The sequence below is a fragment of the Manduca sexta genome, chromosome 25 (assembly GCF_014839805.1).
Source record: "Manduca sexta isolate Smith_Timp_Sample1 chromosome 25, JHU_Msex_v1.0, whole genome shotgun sequence".
In the NCBI taxonomy this organism is placed as follows: domain Eukaryota; kingdom Metazoa; phylum Arthropoda; class Insecta; order Lepidoptera; family Sphingidae; genus Manduca; species Manduca sexta.
The window spans coordinates 13,411,601-13,431,000 of record NC_051139.1 but is presented as its reverse complement, the minus strand read 5'-3'; the positions used below and the strand labels follow the sequence as shown (position 1 = coordinate 13,431,000).

The window sequence follows — 19,400 nt, the reverse complement described above, 5'->3', positions numbered from 1 at the left end:
AGAATAAAGTCATGATGTAAGTTTGTCCTTAAATCGACGATCAGAGATAGATTTGTTGGCATGTTTTATGGATGTACACACCGCTAATACGTATTGGCTACTTCGGTAAAATTATTTACTATCCAGCGTCTCCATTGCTAGACTCCATTATTATAAAAATTGGGTCATCAACAATGATCGGCATTAGATTAGCTAAGTTATTTATTTATTTAAGGACCTCTAACAAAAAATACACGATGTATAATAAAAACAATGACGTAGCATTTTCACAATTAACAGTGTGACGTGCTTCTTCAATTATAAGAGACCACAGCATGCAAATTTAAGTATTTGTACAGCGGCAAAAAATAGATATTTGTTTATGATTTAATTTATTAAACTTAGAATAATTTGATACAATATTTTTTTTTGGAAGAAATTTAAATCAGGCAAAACAAAATAAAACATTGTTATGACGAAAAACCAACAATAGCTGGATGTTCTGAATCATTTTCCGGATTTCGCTGGTGTTGCCCGCGCGTGTGCACATTCACGCAACCATCGAGAGTCGAAAGGTCTTTTGTATTTGGATATCATATTGTGCTACAGCCGATACGGCTCAAAACAGTCATAACAACAACAAAAAAATCAGATATAAACAAATTCAAACGAAAAACGGAAACGACCACTTTTATCGTGCCTGGATTTTTTATTTTTATTTTATAATTGTTTTTAGTCGATGTTAATGGTGATGGACATAGTACTTATAAAATTGCAGTTTATTTACCAAATTTTTTTGTAATAATAAAATCTGGTCATCACGGAAAATGTATATGTAATTTACCCAGAATTTATTTTAGTAAATATTACGTTACTCGTCAAATAGAACATGGAAATCGTCAATATTTGCAGAAACTAAACTGGGCAAATAACAAGTCCGGTGTAATTTAACATCAAACCAAGAAAACATTTTGTTGACAGTTCTGAACATTATTTGTAGTTCTTCATGTCCAAGACCAGATATAGTCAAGACGACTTTTCTTCAATCGTAAACGCTAATTATTGAAAACAAGAAAAATAATATAGGAATGACACATTCGCTCGCTTTTTAACATCTAAGCTCATTAGCGACCACAACAATAGAATAATACAATCAGTAGAGTATACCATTTTATAAGCTTTAAGACTGATTAATTAATTAAAAAAAAAATGTTTATAATCTACCTCACTTAAACAATCCTTGAGTGTACCAGGTAAGTTACATTTAACTTTTTCATCACTGTACACAGAACAATATTCCAAAGATATAGCAGTTAAATTCAGTTAACATTGCAATTGTTTTTGCTAGCTTTGGTAAATTTGTTTTCTATTAACGTTTAAGGTTTGTTGAAAGGCGTCTTGGCTGCGGTCTCAGGTGATTAATCTCTCGAATGCCACAGACTGTTTGTGCAAAACATTGTCACTATAGTTATACTTCCACGTGCCACCACCAAACACTGCTACTTTTAGAATTTTCGACTTAATAGTTAGTGTAATTGAAATGAATCCTCAAATGTCGGGTGACATTCTTGGTAAAAGTCAAAAATACCCTGGACCTGAAATGCATGAGAAGGTTCATAAAACTGGAAGAAACTAGTAAGCCAGAATCGATCAATGTGGCAATCTATACACATAGGTATAGAGACGTGATACTATGTAATTGTTTTAAGCGTGTTTGGTGTTCTAGGGCGAGGAACTCCACACTAATAGACGACACGGTATTGTGACGTCTAATTAGTGTGCAGTTAAGACTGTATGTTAAGTAAGGAAGAAGGAACTATTAAGGATTAGGGTCTTTATTTAGTAACTAATGGCCTTGCATTTATTTTTTGAAATACTTCAGTTTCTTTAACTGTAGTTCAGTAATGCACAAACCACTACAGTGAAATTTTTTACTGATATGTAATTTTAACAGAAGCGTAAAATACATTTTGGCAAAAAATGCGCTGAATTATTTAGTTAATTTCCCACGCCTCACCTTGACTTTTAATCTGACGCATCCACGTCAGTGCAGGTATGTTTATAAACATTACTTCCTATTTTTTATATTCATCAAAAATAGCAAATGCATGCATGAGAAATTATATGGAAATTGAGAAGATTTTCTGGCAGTTCTGCAGAATCTACCTTGTCGACTATATTTCCCTTTAGTAGATAGGTGAGGGTGGTTAGTATCAGATGACCTATTTCCTCATTTGCAAGCCACCACACTAGTATACCACAGTCAAAATTTAGAAGTGATCCATCCGCCTTCGAAAAAAAGCCTTTGATGTTTCATTTATTGAATGTAGACTGCTGCCAATCACTTTATAGGAAGCCGGTAGCAACACCGATACCAATTATCAAGTCAGAAAAATCTATGTGTATGTTTTGAATCGAAAAAATCTCTATTTTGATTGCTCGATCTGGTTATCGAAATTTATATTACATCGATAACATGAAGTTGGATGTTGCCACTAAATCGATAGAGTTATGTGCTTATGCGATTTAATAATTAAAATAAATTAAATTTATCTAATTAAACACACTAAACGAACACAAAAAGTTTGTATATTAGCGGATTTTTTGCTAAAGGCATTCTCTCCTAAACAACAAACCATTACATCATTACAATTGAATATGATTTTTCTAAACATCAAATATAAACAAAAAGGAAATAAGGTTAATATTTTTATTATCATAATTATGGACGTATCCTCACCACAATAAAATTCTACAATAAGTAATTTAAAGTTCATATTACTAAAGTACGTATAGATATTCGCATCAATTGATACTATAACAATCCCTTTGAGAAGCTTCTCGTATCCGTTCTTTGGAAGGCTTATCTCAGAAATCATCAGGAAAACAATCAGAAATTCATTGTTTTACAATTATTTCCCTTATACCTTCCCCCAAAAGAACCACATAGACAGGAAATTAAACTTTGGTCTTTTGCCAATAAATATGCCATTCCATGTTAAAACGGTCATATTTCCGAAAATTTCCGAACGGTGATCGGTTATTGAAATGTAAAATATGGCGGGCATGTGCCAAGAGAAGCATTAAAGAGCCTGGAACGTATTATTTAGCCGTAAATTGCACTCTTAAATGTTTTCTTAAGTATCTACACATAATTTATTAACTATTGATCTGATATGTAATAGTAAATAGACGATTAGTGGGTTTCGGGGAACATTATGAGTGTTTTGACAATCTAATTAAATAAAATGATTCAGCATTAATTGCAAATCACAGAAGTTTATCCCATTAACAAATATATGTGTAAAGTAAGTGAGTTTGGGTTTTTTGCTATTGACGAATAAAAAGCCTTTTGACGATTATCATCTTCAGTACATTTTATGCCGGTAATTGAATAAGTCTGTAGAATTGCTGGCATTAACAGTGATTTTGTATATCACATTCTTAAAGTTCAACTTTTTGGTAACCGAGGTGAGTACATACGAAATATTGTTACGAAATTTTTTGTCCCATTTTTTGTTTGTTTTAATACATTAGTTCCATCAAATAATATTTTAATGAATGTAAAAAAAAAAAACAAAACAACAGATGAGACGGAAAAATTTGTAATAACGTTTCTTAAAATCTATTTTGTTACATTTTGAGAAATACTCGGATATTTTTGTACCAAGACATAAAATTATTTGTTTAAGAATTTGAATCACTCTCGTGACACGCGAACTCAAGACAATAAGATCCTGAATCCTGGATCCAAGAGGTGGGAGACTTGAAATACAAGCATATTCCTTAAAACTACAGTCTACAGCGGTTATCTGGATCTCTCACAGCTGATATCCACGATGAAAAAAGTCTCAGGTATTGTTCATGAATTCTTCCAGTTCAGCCACTTAAGACCTATAAAAATCTCTTTACAACAAAGTCATTTTATTTATAAGTAGACATCATAAGAACAAGGTCGGTATCGCCAATCGATGTGTATATTCGATGCAAGTCGATCTATTTATAAACTGAACATTTCTCTGCCTTAAACATTGACTTGTGGAACCATGATCATAACTAAAAAATTTAAAAGAGCGTAATTTTTTAAAATTTTGAATTTTTTTTTTATTGCTTCGTAATGACGAGACAAGCTTGCCGTTCGCCTGATGGTAAGCGATACGACCGCCTTTAAACAGTAGAAACGCCATTCAACAACTTGAATTACAAAGTATTGTTTGGTATTCCTCAGTGCTTGCCATCCTGAGACACGCGGTATTATGTTTTGTTATGTCCACTCGTAACACTGATTACAATGTCTTATGTTACTTTAAAATAAAATATAGATAACTAAAAGCATAACTTCTTTATATTGCTGGTGGTAGGCTATTCTATACATCCGCATACGACCACCGTACACAAGGTGTAAAGCCCGCCATGATGAACTACGTGAATGTGTCGCCTTCTAGGTTCAGTCTGTGTGTGTCAAGTTTCAAATACTCTCCCATAATTGTGTCGACTGTCGAGGCATAATCATCTCTCGTCTGTTAACACTATTTGGGGCCTTATTCTCTATCTCGCACGTTATTTTAACAGTGCGTAACAAGCATTTAACACAACGCATCATGTTTAGGACTATAGAAATTTGGCTTACAGAATACCATTCCACGCACATTTCTCGATGATAATATGACACGGCCGCGTTAGGCGTTCACACTATCATACAGAATAAGGGTCCTGGTGACTCCACTTACTATCAGTTACTATCACTTTGACGTACCGGTAATTATAACTTGTAGCCCTTTTTAAGCACTGCGTGCACGGAGGAATGTGAAATTTGGTATAATTAAAGTTCATATAAAGCAGTGGCGAAAGGTGCAATTTTCCGAAAAGGAACGTCACAATAAATAGGTCCAATATGATACATATTGAATAAATAGGTCCAATATGATACATATTGAATAAATAGGTCCAATATGATACATATGAATGAGGTCGGCAAATCGTGCTAATAATTAGATTCAACATTAATTCTTACAGTAAAAGGGTTATATGGAACCTTCGTCACTGATATAGAGAAGTGCAAAAAAATAAATTATATATAAGTTACAAATACATTAAATTCAATGGTCGAGTTGCAACGACTGCCACACTACTAGTCTTATTTATTATACAAATTGTGAAGAAAGTTGCAAAATGGGCAACACCTTTCTTTAGAAAGTGACCGATGTTTTCGCATTGCATGACGGATTAAATTGGTGAAATATCTATCCATCAACTGGTAATATGAAGGATTGATGGCAGACATCGGTCAGTCGTAAATCCATTATGGCATCAGAACTCATTACGCATACCAAAATACTGGTAAAGGTAATACTACTACATTTACTCTGAATCCAAAGTTGAAAGCGGATAATTGGACCGAAGTTCGGACAGAGAACAACAAAGTTAGTGTTATCAAAACATTTCAGCCGTAATTAGAAATTTGTCTCGTCTAAAAGGAATACGAAATAATTTATTATTTCTCTCTCATAATACACTTTTCGTATTTATTTCAGGCAATTTAATCCGCATGGATCTGTCGGATAAAATAAATCAACCGTGTCTCGGATTTTCTCGAGCCTAATAAACAGTGTTAGCTATAATCAAATATATTTTTGGAGATACATTCTGCTTTCGGATATTATTTTTTTGTCTGTGATTCGTTTTTATCCGATTATTGTATTGTTTGGATTATTGCTTTTGGCAGTTACGATTGAGAGCGATGAAAAAATAATATCCTGGAGTATGTATGAAGATTCATCAGATCTTTGATGTGGTGTTTTGGTTGCTAATATTATAGTCTGTTTGGTTTAATGGCAGCGTATAGGTTGTAAAGAAAGAAGTGCTTCATTCGATTCTTTAGCAATAGAACGCGTAAATGCTATTCTTTATACTCAACGCCTTCTGCTTGTCGGTGTGGGGAATACCGAATATTTGTTGTATGTATTCTTATTCGAATATACCGTTTTATCGGTAATGAACTTGCATACCTAATAATTGTACATAAGAATTACAAAATTCCATATGTGATTTTTATCAACCCACACTGCTACAAAGTGGTGTAATATAAGGCCTTAAACCTGTCAGTAGTAGACGAGGCTTATTCCCAGCAATGGGATAGAAAATACCGAACATAGGATTGGTATTATTGTTATAATAATTATATTTTTTTGCCGCGACTGCCTGGATGGTGTAGTTGTATGGCGTGCGCGGTACGACACGCTTTGAGGTCCTGGATTCGAATCCCAGGTTAAAGTGATATTGTTTTTTTTTTCACTCAATATCATCCCGGAGTTTGGAATTAGTGCCCGATATGGCGGTAGGTTCGCCCCCTAATACATAATGGGACGAATCCACAGGCGAAAAATTGCGCTTCTGCCTACCCATTAGGGAATAGAGGTGTGATGAGTGTAATATTTTTTAAACTAGTACAGTAAAGTCCCTAAGCGCAGTCTATGCTGCTAGATCAAAAGTTGTTACGTAAACAAACTATAGTTTGTTTATGATAATGTTATCGAAATGCAGTGAAATAAAGGAAAGCCGGTCTGCAGGGTTATGACCTGTTTATGATAGCTTATCGGTCTCATGACCGCGCGTTTGATTAGCTGGTATTCAACTCATGTGATGAGCAAACACATGTGCGTGAAATATCATATATTTTATTATACACAATTCATTTATATATGAGTGAAATATATTTTTACGTATGATGTGTCATGCAGACGACGTGAATGTATTGGTGAGACATAATACATTGCTAAGTGCTATTATGCTAATATGAAACTGACAGTTGCATTAGTATAATGTTTAATGATAACAGAATGAGTCTTCGCAATATCTTAGTTTTTTAGTCCTCTTATTGGTGGAACTGCTTGCTTATATAGTTTGCAGAAACTACATGGTCATGATGGTTGATAATGTTGGATGATGGACTTTGACTGCCACTTTGGTGTAGTAATGAATACGTGGGATGAATCCGACTACCGCGCTGAGGTTCTGGGTTCGAATCCCGGGCCAGGCCAAAATAATTGTGATTGGGATTTCCCATCTTAAAAATTACTCAGTCACAGTTCGGAGTCAGGAAGCTGGTTGTGTGATACCTCCGTGCCTCGGAAAGCACGTAAAGCCGCTGGTTATGCGCCTGATCTCTCTCCGGTCACCTTGGATTGCCGTCTCACCGGACTATGTGAATGATGGACAGTGCACCCAAGTACTTGGATCATCTCCATTGAGATCGGCCACCGTGGCCGAAATTCGAGGCCGAAGTTCCACTATTTGGTACGTAGCTCGCCTCCCATGCATCATATTACAATAGCGCCACCATGGGAGCATCTAATGTAGTTGCAATTATGCAGCCGTTATAAGTTAATAAGTAAACAATTATATTAAATCAGGAAGTAACGACACACAACAATATTATGTTTTCAATATCGATGCACAACAAAATCGATTAAAAACTGATCCCATGACAGATTGAATGTTGACCTTACTGCCGGAACAAAAATCTATTAACTATAAGGAACTACTCTTACAGATATACACATATCATCACGCTTTTTTACTGCATGTTTTTTGTGTATTGGACACCGCAGTCAACGTCGGAAAAAACCTGCGAATGAGATACTGGAATCCCCCAGCTTAGCGACTGTAGGACCCTGTAGGAAAGTTGGAAAGGGATAGCTGGGACGGCAGAAGTGGCGATGGGCCATTTCAAAAGGTAACCCGAAGTAAAAAAAAATGCCGTAGTTAACATATAGCGGCCAATTTGACAGAAAATAAAAACTTACACAAACGTAAATAAACCTAAAAGGGAAGCCGGTAGGAATCGGGTTGTATAGATGCTTCGCCACTGGACGGCAGTGTGGGAAGGAGGGGAGAAGGCCAAGAAATGTTCACGAACCCTCATAGGCCTCAATGTGAATTAGCAACCATGACTGACATGAATGTCTCCCTGTGCATGGGAGTGAATTCGGTGTGGATACCGAACGAACAAGAATTGTCTCGGGGCAGGGGGCAGGATACTACATTTTGCCATTACATTAACGGCAACGGTCATTGAGGAGACGTACAAATAAACATTATAGATATGTCTATGTAAGCTTAGGATAGGTAGGAGTGATGTAAGATAAGTTAACATTGTATTATCTATGTCTACGTAAACTGACCTAGGAGGTGGAAGAGCTTTGCTTAGATACTTATGCTGACAAGGGGGGATAAAAACACTAAAATTCTATTTACGTAATACTTCAATGGATATGTTAGGTTTTTGGCTAGCGAGTGGTAATCATCTCTCGTCGCCATTCTGGATCACCATCTATCATAGTACCATCAGGTGTAACGATGTCACTTTACTGTGTCTCTATATAAAGAATATATAACTCAGGTATACATGGTATAGTGTGGGGCCGTTCAAGTATTACGTAACGCATTTTTTTAAGATTTTTGACCCCCCCCCCCCTATGTAATGCGCCGTAAAGTTTTTTGTACGCCCCGGCCCCCCCTCCAGAAGTTGTGTAACTCTGAATTGCAATTTTTTTTTTTATTATTCACAATTATTTTACGCAAAATACCGGAAAGTTGCTAAAATACCTTAGTTATTGTTTTAAAATAAAATCAAACAATGTTACATGACGTTTTGTTCGAGACCCCCGTCCCGCCCCTGTAACGCATGGTAACGTTTTACAAGACCTCCCCCCCCCCCAAATTGCGTTACGTAATACTTGAACGGCCCCTGTGGACAAATACGCGTATATATCACATAATGATTTCTTATGTTTACGTACTGCTAAACATTAAAATAAAGCTAAGCTGAAGAGTGCATAGTCTTCGAAACGTCGGAAGAATATTATTAAAATACTGCAATAAAATCCGCAAAACAGTTTTATTTCAACATATATATCACTTAAAAGTATTAGGAATTTTTACTTTTGAATCACGCAATAAACTTGTTTAAACACCGGCGTCAAATATTTGCAGTTTCGCCAGACATCCCCTTCAAAGCTCCCCTTGGTAACAACGCTCCCCAATTTTCAAATTAAAGCCCCTCTTGCGGCGACACAAAAAGGAAGACCCACGTGGCCTAGTTGACGGTTTCAAATATCTGTGTACGAGGGCTGGCTATTCCTTGTTATTGAGCATGGATTTGTTTATAGCGTAGTCTGTCAAACGAGTATAGTTTAAATTCCAAACAAATCCAGCTCGTCCACAGCGAATATGTATTTTGCTGGTGGTAGGATATATTTTATATCCGCCCACAGAGCGACCACCGTACACAAGGTGTTAAAATCCGCCATAGTGGTCCACGTTACTGTGTTGCGTTCCAGGATCAGCCTGTCGATTTCCGGTTGCAACAGGCCGGTATAATTGTGACGACTGTCAAAGGGTAATCATCTCTCGTCAGTCGACATTCTATTGGACTCCATGCCACTAACCATGAGGTGCAGCGGAGTCACATTGCCATGGCCATATAAGAAAAAAAGAATATTGGCTGACTTGTGTTTGAACACACGACATCCAGCTCCACAGCCACTAGACTAAGAATTAACTTTTAGTAGCTGCTAGTAATTATTAACTTCAGTTTTTCTGTATTTACGTAGGAATACAAAAAAAGCTGATTTTCTCACGTATTAAAAAACGTACACGTATATAAAAAGATCCATATAAAGTAATGCATGTTTGTTTATTAGTAATGTTTAATGAAAAACGCAGTTCTTGTATACAGTTGAGTGTTTCGATAGGTAAAAAATTGGTTATTTTTGCCGCCAAGGATTAATAGGCAAAATAATTTTTAAATGTATACCTATATGTACCTATAAAGGACATTCGGCATTAACAAGCAGTACTAAATTATTAGTACCTGCTTCACAAATTTTGAGTAAATGTTACTCGTCACGTAAATGTATAATGTAAATGTGTAATGAAAAATTCACTAATTTTTTTTTTACAAATAACTTTAGAAAAGTCCGTGGTGCGTTTATTTACTTAAACTACTTTTATATGTGAAAGGAAATAACAAACATAATAACGTGCCATACTTCAACAGCCTCTTACAGATAATGTTATCTATTTCAAAAGCGTTGTGGTAGGATATCGTTTGGACAAATGATATTACGTCAACAAGCGATAAAAAAATGTCCTGCATATTATGATTACTTTATTAAGCGTCTATCATGCAAAATAATCTGCGTTATTAAATGTAAGGCCTCAAGCAGATTAACTTTGATGCAACTGTTACCTTTATAGTCAATTACATACATACATATATAGTATCACGTCTCTATCCCACAGGGGTGGGCAGAGACTATGGATTGCCACTGCACGATTCTGGCGTACTTCTCGCGCTTCCTTCACCTTCATTAATCTTTTTATGCATCCCGCCGGTTCTGGGTACTTTTGACCTGGCCTTTACTGAGAATGTCAGATAATTGACATTCGCAGGTTCGGTGCGGTCGACCCCTACCGGCTCTTCCATCAACATTCGCCTTATAAACCCTCTTTGTCAATCTCCTATCATCCATCCTCTCCAAATGCCTAAACCACCTTAGCATACCTTTCTCAGTCTTACAATTCTTTATAGTAATTTCTTTTTTTTATATGGCACGGCAAAGGGACCCTTCATCTGATGGTAACCAGAGTGGTGTCCAGATAGAATGTCTGCTGAGAGATGATTATCTCTTCTAGTCATCACAATTCTGGTCTGTTACAGGCTGATCCTGGAACGCAGCACACTTACGTAGGCCACTATGACGGAATTTAATGCTTTGTGTACGGTGGTCGCATTTCGGGTCGATGCAGATTATATCCTACAACCAGCAATAGAGGAATTTTTAGACAATTTTATTGCGTCTGTGCAACATGTAAGAGGGAAGAAAGAGGGGTTTTAGCTACCAGGAAATTTTGATCTTTACCTTTAATCCGGGGGTAAAACTTAGGAACCACTTGATACTTCTTTCTACAACACAGACTATCAAAATAACACATTAGAAACATCGTATCTTAACTGTACCTCCAATATTATCTGATTTTCATTTCGTTTTTACACCATAATGTCTAAAATTTCTATCACTATTCAGCGTAAAAAATAAAATTGCAACTCGGTCAAGAAGTTACTGGCTTAGTTGTGACCGCAAATCGAGTGCACTTAGCGCGGTTAAGCGTCACTCGTCAGCCTTTTTTCAAATCTTAGCGGTTACGTACTAACTTCACATAGATTTAAACATTATGTTCATTTTGAAGAAGAAGTTCAGAATGCCCCTTTTATTCCTTATGAATTTTATTCCTAATTTAAAATGTCCGTAGGTATATAAGTAATCTTAAGCGTTATTTAGAAATTATTTTGACGTATCATAAGTGCAACTTTGTTCGCCTTCGTGATACGTAAACTTTTCATGTATATAAATATATTAGAAATAAATTAATACTGCTTCTAAAAACGACTGTATTGCGTCTTTATTAAATATAAATTGAAGTAATAGCTTTTGTTATTAAACGAGATACGTACATTACTTAAGCAATATTCCTAAACTATATGTCTTAATAATTGTGATATTTGTTTATTTACGGTTAATTTGTACGCCAATACTGAAAAGCCGTAATTACTGCATTAAGTATTGTGTTCGGAGTATAGAAGATAGTGTGACTTATAAATATAGAAATAGGTACAAAGTCCGAGTGCTTAGATTATAAATATTATAATTTTATGTTAATTCCCAGCCAGTTTTAGTTAAATAAACTTATCAAATTAATAACTCAACATTAATTCTACGCCATCACGTGACCACACTGAACAAGCAAACGTAAACTTTCAAGTCACATGAGCAGTTGCACAATTTGTTCAAATATATTCTATACAGCCAGTAGATTACCGGTGGGTTTGACGTTATCGCGTTATACCTAATCTAGGTTATGTTACAATGGTAACCACTTTTCCGCGAATCAATATTTGTGTACCTTATTACTTGGTAGCACGTAAGTGTGGTGTACTTTAGGTTCAAATTTCGAACTCTGAATGGACATATCGAAATGGAATCCATTTGGATTTAAAAGCTATTCCATATTTGTCTAATTGTGTCTTAAAATTACAACAAGTGGACGAATATTGACCAAATCGTTAATGTAAAAGCATACGTGTCTTCTGATTATCGATTTTATTTCTTTAATTATAGTATATATGATAATATCAGCCCTGTATTATATGCTGTCCCATTATTGGGCACGGGCCTTCTCTACTACTGAGAGGGATTAGGCCTTAGTCCACCATGCTGGCCTAGTGCGGATTGGTTGACTTCACACACCCTCGAAAATTCCTATAGCAAATTGCTCAGGTATGCAGGTTTCCTCACGATGTTTTCCTTCACCGTTAAAGCAAGCGATAATTCACAAAGAATATACACATAATTTTTTAGAAAAGTCAGAGGTGTGTACCCTTGGGATTTGAACCTGCGGACATTCGTCTCGGCAGTCCGTTCCACAACGAATTAGGCTATCGCCGTTTTTGTTTCATTCATTTAATTTCTTTAATTACTATGTTTTAAATCAAATTTGATACTATTTATTTCTTCATTAACATAATTTTAATTAACTTTCTTTTATATAACCCTTCTATTTTCAAAATCGTCTAACAATGCCTTACCAAGTATTCCGTTGACCTTCCCAAGTTGGCTGGCTAACTGCCAGATCGCGCCAAATCGCGTGCAAGCGTTGACTTTGACCCCGACTTTTTACCGATATATTAAAGAACATAAGATATAACTTACGTAGGACAGGTTGAAAGTTGATGTCCTTTAACTTGATATATGGACTTAGATACGTAGTGTTAGTCGACTCAGAACGATTATTAAAAATAATATGTATGGCATACAAACAAAAAAATATCCATCACGCTTGTATCTTAGAAGGGGTAGATAGAGGTGGAATTAAGAGCATTCACTTTTCGCCACATATGTTCCGGCTCATAATGATATAGGGGCGAGCCTATCCTAATATTTATTTATTAGATTTTCCAGCAGAATTAACTCTATGATCACAATAATTTTAATATTATAACTTAAAGCTATAATGTAAGCTGAAGTTAGGAAAACTCGACATGTACATAATTTAATTCAACCAACCCGGGATTTGAACCCGAGACCTCAAAGCGGTGTTGTACTGCATGCAATACAACCAATGCAGTCAGTCGTTTAAGGAATAATGCACCATAATTATTACTCATATTAGAATTCTTTGTCGTATTGTTCTTAATCACTTTTGTGTGAAAATGGTATTTTGTAGGTAATTATGATCGAGTTCAAAATATTGTCCTTCATTCAAAAATAGCTATAGAGCTGATAATGATAGCATTAAAATCTTAAAATATATACTATAAATATTACCTACCAAGTATAATTACATTGGAGGGAATTTAATGCTGCTTTTAAAAATTACTACAATGCGTACCTTTCACTTTAAATTTAAATTAGTATGTACTAGGGATTGCAAGAAGTGAGAGACTCGGGAGATTCCAGACATAACCAAGATCTCGCGAGATCTATATAGGCTAGATATAAAAATGAAAATAATAACACCCAATACTATCTTTGGATCGAGTCTCGTATTGGGTAGTTATAATATAATTTCGTATAATATTATCGGCTTCCGAGGGGTAATCATTTCTCGTCAGTTGACATTCTATTGGGTCCCAGTCCACTTACCATCAGGTGCAGTGGGGTCCCTTTGTCGTGCGCGCATAAAAGATGGTTAATACAATATATAATAATAATAATAATATCAGCCCTGTATTATATACTTGCCCACTGCTGAGCACGGGCCTCCTCTACTACTGAGAGGGATTAGGCCTTAGTCCACCACGCTGGCCTAGTGCGGATTGGTAGACTTCACACACCTTCGAAATTCCTATAGAGAACTTCACTCACGATGTTTTTCTTCACCGTTAAAGCGAACGATAAATACACAGATGATTTTTTAGAAATGTCAGAGGTGTGTGCCCTTGGGATTTGAACCTGCGGACATTCGTCTCAATACATATTATATATATATATCCATTTAATTATAAAATACTATTAATATATATAGTTTCTTGCATGTTATAATTTCAGTCTTTTAACTTATTATATTATAAACACTTTCCTAAGGCAACCTCGATAAATCAACCTTCTACAGTGTTAATTAGTTTTCAGAATTAGTATAGAGACTTTCCCGCCCTCACACCCACCACTACAACTCCTGTAAGCCAGGATCAGCAGTGGCACGCATTTTGTGACACCGAGCAGTGAAGCTCGGCGAGTCTCAGGGAAAACTAATATGTCATTATCCCGCAACGAAATTAATCAAATAGAAAAATAGGGAGGAGTTGGAAATATTTATTGTCCACTTCCCTCCAGAGCTATGCGGGTGACAAAATCATGATGTAAGGAGGCGATTTAACCTCAAGGATAGGGACGTTTACAACTAGATAAGCTAGTTATAAAGCACCACGGATAAAATTAAATGAAAGGGTCCTATCACATGAGCTGTTAGATTTGATTACAATAGGCATGGCAAAAACGCCGGAAAGCACGGAAATTCCGTCTAGTCTCAACAAGGTCCATGTAGTATACAACCCCAGATGTTATTTGCATACTATTTAACATGATGTCAGAATTAGTATAGTAGTATAATCGATAGCGCTTTGATTCACACGGTTTATGCTGTCTCGTGCAATCTCGCAACCTGACGCGATCTCGTTAAAACTGTGCAAGAATTGTTGTGAAATATATTTATTTTATTTATTAAGTACAGACGAGATCTTGCGAGCATGAGATTGCATTCCCTAGTATGTACCAAAATTGTCCATTTAATTACACAATTTCGTGACTCTTTAGAATGTTAGCAAATTGACAGCAACCAGTATGTGATGTCATGTTACCGAATTATTTAAATTTAAAATTTTTGAAGAAAGTCACTTGTAAAATATTATATTTTATTGGCATTATGAATAATGATGATGAACAATATCATGTTTGTTTATAACCTCGTATTTCTTTCGCATGCTTTAAAAAACCATTTGTGAACCCATAAATTTATATTGCTTGTGGAAGGATATATTTTATATCTACCCGGATAGCAACCACCGTACACAAGGTGTTAAAATCCGCCATAGTGGCTCACGACGTTTGTCGCGTTCCGGGATCAGCCTGTGTATATCCGGTTCCAACAAGCCGGTATAATTGTGGCGACTGCCGAGGGGTAATCATCTCTCGTCAGTCAACATTCTGTTGGACCCCACACCACTTACCATCAGGTGCAATGAGGTCACCTTGACGTGATCTTATAAAAATATTTATCTACTTTAAATATTAAACATGCCTAAATGGCTAGTTGATTATAATATATTGTTATAAATGCATCATAGTAAATGAATGAATATTAGTTCAGACTTTAAATTTTGTATGATGTGTTAAACTACAAATAATTTGCAACCGTTTGTAATAGTGCGGGCGCACGCGGGCTATTCCCTAACTAAAAGTACAGATAAACCCGATAAAGGGAACAAGGACACTCTTTGTGGTAGAGAAGGGAGAATATACAAATGTACCGTTATATGGCATCTAATAAGCAAAGTGGTGATAATATCAATTTATTTGCATTACAATTCCATTTTAAATGCTTGATTATGAATTAGATTGTGACGTTAAAGGTTTTTTATCATTGTAATCATTCTTTGGCGTAAATACACAAATATAAAATCTTTTAGTATTAGATTTAACTTCTATATAATTGAATTAAGCGGACCAATAGAGATTCGGGAAAATATAACCGATTCTCTAAACATTGTATTAAATATCATAAAATGCGGACAATTAGGTATGTAAAATATATGGATTTAATGCAAACTGTCTTATACACAGCAATATTAAAAAAAAACACATTTTTAATCAAATGTAAATTAATTCAAAAGTAACGTAGACCTCTTGTACAAATACATAGCTATACATGAGGAGTTCTTGATATATTTGTTAATGTAATGCCAACGTACTTTATTAAACAGCATTTCACGCAACGCTTACACAATTGTTGTAGTCACATGATTTTAAATATATGTACATAAATAATATCGTATCGAAACAGTTTATTTTGAGTCATGTTTGAATTCTGTCCTTATGATACTTTGAACAAGTTTGTAAGTGAAACTAAACAAATTGAAATTTCTGTATAACTGTTACAAGCATTAAAAAGGAAAGTAATGGGTATTGATTTTTATAATGATAAAATTATGTGTCACAAGGCCTTGCCAGCCGCTCAGTTCGCGTGAAAGTTCTTTCCAGAATAAAGGTTTCATTATGTACTTTTACATGGTAATAGGAGTCTATATACATTAATCCCGGAGTGAGGGCACAAGAAAGTATTCTTAGGAAACTGTCCATTACTTTTTTAAATTAAGAACTGCATTCCAAGATTTTGAAAAGAATGTTTAATGGATCGATCGATCAGTATCAAACTCTATGTGATCATTAAAGGTTTGAATACTTTCAAAGTCAGAAATTGCAAAAAAATACTCAATACATTTTGCAGAAAATACGACTCTAATGCCCTTTCAAACAAACAAGAAAATAGCAAAGAATTCCTTAGTAATCTACGCTATTTTTTTATCTTTTGCTAACTTATGGTATGCTTGTTGATGACAGTAAGAATATATTGTAGCCAGTGTAACTACTGGACATATTAAGCTCTAACATCTCATGTTTCAGGATGGCGAGCGTAGTGGAATACCAAACAATACTTTATAGTTCAAGTTTTGGATGGTGTTTCTACTGTTTATGGGCGGTCGTATCGCTTACTATCAGGCGAACGGCAAGCTGGTCTCGTCATTCAAAGTAATAAAAAAAAGTTATGTTTATAAACCTCCTAAGTCATGCCAAGATAGTAATGTTTTACAATTGCCAATTTGTCAGCACAGTATCAAGATATTTATCCTAACTAACAAACTTCTCGAATATATTCCAGTTCTGCGGCTCCCGCAGCAGGGCTTACCGCTTCATTATTTTCTTTCCAAGTCGGATTCAAATTTGCTCTGTTGATATTGTAGAAATGGAATATTTTGTTCATCTTCAAAACTGGTGTCTGTAAGCTACATAAACACTTGATATTATGTTTGTTTGTTGTGTAATTTCACGAAGAATTATTGGAAACATTATTACGAAATCTGATTAATTTAATGAATTTCAAATTTTTATTAATATTCGTTGAGGAATATTTTTTTAATGATATATTAAACAAGCTTAAAATACTAACTAAAAGGTGAGAATTGTCTATTTCCACTGTTCCCACGTTTTAGTCATAAAAAACGTTGTGATATCTTACCCCGCTCTAATTGCTTTGAATATTAAATATAAGGGGATAGTGTCCACATGCTTAGTTTCGGTCCATGATAGGTAGGAAGAAAAAATTGTTTGTCCCTAATATCTGCTATTGGGGATAATGGAAAGAAATTTGTTGTACTGTCCCCCTTATCTTTCTTCTTCAATAGCCTTTTTCAACTATTTCTGATGTAGGTCTCCTTTAACATCTTCCATTCACTGCGGCTTGAGACTTGAGCTCTATTCATCCAGTTTGATCCGGTGATCTTCTTCACGACGTCTTGCCAACGCATTTGTAGTTTTCCTTGCGGGCCCTTATTTCCCTATGGCTTCTTCAAGAAGTTGTTTGCACTACGATCTATCGTACCGAGTAATATGTCCAGCTCACTTCCATTTTGAGCGCGCCAGTCATTTCGTTGCACTGCCCTCCACTGGCAACATTGCAACATTTTCTCATGGTCCACCAGTGGAGGACAACGGAAAGGTACGGTATTTATATAATATAAAAAAGCCCTAAGAAATTCAGACAGAGTAAGGTGCTTTTATAAGTGCAAGAGTTATTGAATATTATTCATTAATTCATATCTCTGACGTCTGTATTGACTATGTAACGATATTCCCTTTAAAATTCACACATAATAAATGGAGTCTTCCAGACTTTAAACCGTAACAGAATGCGTTAACGTGTTGTGACTTGTGATAAATAACAAATGCCTTGTTATTGTAAGTCTTTATGCCGTGAAAGAACTTTACACAAGTTAACAATGGGGACTGTTAACACGCTATTCAACATTATAATTGGTATTTGCCTCAGCTGAGAAATAAATATATTATTGCTGTTTGGTATTTTTTCTGTCAGTTCATATTCGGGATATAATTTTCTCTGGAATTTATTCAAAGATTTTGTGTTCATTGTAAAAGACTTCATCAATCAAAATAGTATTGAAGAACCTTTAGCAAATTATGAGTGCACTTGCATCTCCGGTCATGTTGTTCGTTTATTGTTGTGACAATGAAAAATCAGAGCGAAATTCGGGTTTTTTTGGTTAGCGCGTATTTTTTTGTTGGTCAGTCCAATGTTTTGTTTAGTGAAATAAGGATATCCATTACGTTTACAAATTGCAAAATTTTAAAAATACGACAAGGAACAAAGGCGTTTTCACGTTATCAAATTATGAAAATGATAAATGAATTTACTCGATTTCTGGCACTTTAATACAGAATTGGTTTTGGATGGAACAAGATAATACGCAACTGTTAAATATATCATAAGGGGCGATAAGGTATCTCAATTACTCTCATTTTATCTACATGAATCTTCCTCGTATGTAAATTGTAGGGCGCATCGTATTTTTAAGTATAATACAGAAAGTATAATTCCCTTCGTTTTTGCAATACATTAATCCTTTGGACTGTATATTCCCTTTTATTCTAGGAACCATTTTATATTAGAAGAGGTCTTCAATACGGGCGGAGTTGCAAGCAAAACCTATTATAAGTATTGCATGAAATACTGCAGCAACTTGCAACTCTATATCATACATTCAGAAATTGAAATTTTGCTATCCACGGTTCGATATGCATCAAAGTTATCTACAAAGTACTTTAGGAAGTAGTGTCAGCAGTTGAAGTGAGCGATGCATTCTCTGCTTTAAAATTCTTCGAAACTATTTTGTAACAGAATTTTAAACTAACATCGATATTATTATGATTGTATTTCAAGAGTTGTGGAATTCTAAGTTCAAAATTAACTGAGATACTTTACAATTGGATTTTTGAATAGAATGTAGATCATTGCATGCGAGTTTATTTTGAGATCAAATCTGATACTGAAGCAGTTATGTCTAAAATTATCAATAGCTTTACGACTTCCAGAAACCATGTAATTCGTGACCAAGGAATCCTTATAGGATCACCTTGCTGTCATCGTAAATATGTACTTAAAAGCGGTATTCGGATTGATGGATTGATTGTGAAAGAAAAAGGTAGTATATACGGAACCCTCAGTGCTCGAGTCACTCGCACTTATCCGGTGTTTTGTCACTTATAACGTAAGCAATAAGGTCTATA

The 19,400-nt window shown here is 35.2% G+C and overlaps 1 protein-coding gene across 3 annotated transcripts in view; it reads left to right on the top strand.

Moving 5' to 3' along the window:
- Positions 1–19,400, top strand: part of LOC115448648 (solute carrier family 12 member 6) — a 601,928-nt gene that overhangs the window by 18,124 nt on the left and 564,404 nt on the right. The gene's annotated exons all lie outside the window — the stretch shown is intronic.